This window comes from Nematolebias whitei, chromosome 1 (genome assembly GCF_014905685.2).
Source record: "Nematolebias whitei isolate Nwh7 chromosome 1, NemWhi1, whole genome shotgun sequence".
Taxonomy (NCBI): Eukaryota; Metazoa; Chordata; class Actinopteri; order Cyprinodontiformes; family Rivulidae; genus Nematolebias; species Nematolebias whitei.
Window position 1 is genome coordinate 39,686,941 of NC_056498.1, and position 1,565 is coordinate 39,688,505.

Below are 1,565 nucleotides of genomic sequence, written 5' to 3' on the forward strand. Positions count from 1 at the left end.
ACAACAACAACAACAACAACAACAACAACAACAACAACAACAACAGACAGTTATAAAAGAGGCGTACAATTTTTTTAAATATTTTTTTATATATATATAGATACATAGAAAGAGAGGTACAGATGTCTGCATCAACCCTAACCTCAGTGAATCCAGTGACCTGCTGGTGGAATGTGAGGGACACTTATGCCAATGCTACTAAACTTGTCAACCAGGTGTCTGTGTGTGCAACAAGCATCATCCACACCCTCAGAGTGAACATTTCCTACTGCTGGAGACACCATCAGCCAGGAGTGGCCTTGTTTGTGTCCACAGAAAGCAGACATGTTGATGTTTCTGAAGAAAAACTGTTCAGTGAAAAGGTCTTCAGCGTGTAGCAGTGAACATTAGACACTGACGTGTCACTGGTTTGAAAGTGTTCTTTTGAACTGGAAATTGTTTATTTTCATGTAAGAAAACTGCTTGGAATGGAAAAATGCCAAAGTTAAAAAATAAAACTCAAGATTTGTACTGTAATGTGTAACGTAATTTTATTCTTGTTAGAATTAATATTAAATAAAAAACTGGTACCGAAAAAAGAACCGTCCAGGAACTGACACCGAAGTGAAGGTATCGACACCGGTACAGATAACTTTTTTTTTTAGAAAGGTACCCAGCCCTACTCATAACACCTGAGCAGTGCCACAGACTGATCGACTCCATGCCACGCCGCATTTAGAGATGGGTATCGTTCAAAAATGTCCGATATCTGTTATGGTACCGGTACCTTCACTTCGATATCGGTTCCTGAACGGTACTTTTTCCGTACCAATTTTAGAATTAACATCAATTCTAACAAGAAGAAAATTTCATTCATTCATTCAACCTTTTTAAAAAAAATATTTAAAAAAAGGTTAGTCCCATTGAGCCACGTTACACATTACAGTACAAATCTTGAGTTTTATTTTTTAACTTTGGCATTTTTCCATTTCAGTTTTCTTACATAAAAATAAACAAATAATTTCCAGGTTAAAAGAACACTTTCAAACCAGTGACACGTCAGTGTCTAATGTTCACTGCTACACACTGAGGACCTTTTCACTTAAAAGTTTTTCTTCAGAAACATCAGCATGTCTGCTTTCTCTGGACACAAACAAGCCCGCTCCTGGCTGATGGTGTCTCCAGCAGTAGGAAATGTTCACTCTGAGGCTGTAGATGATGCTTGTTGCACACACAGATACCTGGTTAACAAGTTTGGTAGCATTGGCATAGTGTCCCTCACATTCCAACAGCAGGTCACTGGATTCACTGAGGTTAGGGTTGATGCAGACTTCTGCACCTCTGTGTCTCTGCCTGAATCTTCTGTGGTTCTCTGGGGTTTAGGGCTCTGATCATCTCCCTAATTGACATGAGAACACAAAACATCAACAATAACATGGTTGTGTTCTTAGGGTGCATTCACACCAGCTCTGTTTAGTCCGCTTTAATCGAACTCTAGCTCGTTTTCCTAGAAAGTCCGGTTCGTTTGGGGAGGTGTGAACGCACCATCGAACTCTGTCACGGAACAAAAAGGCGAACTCTGGCCT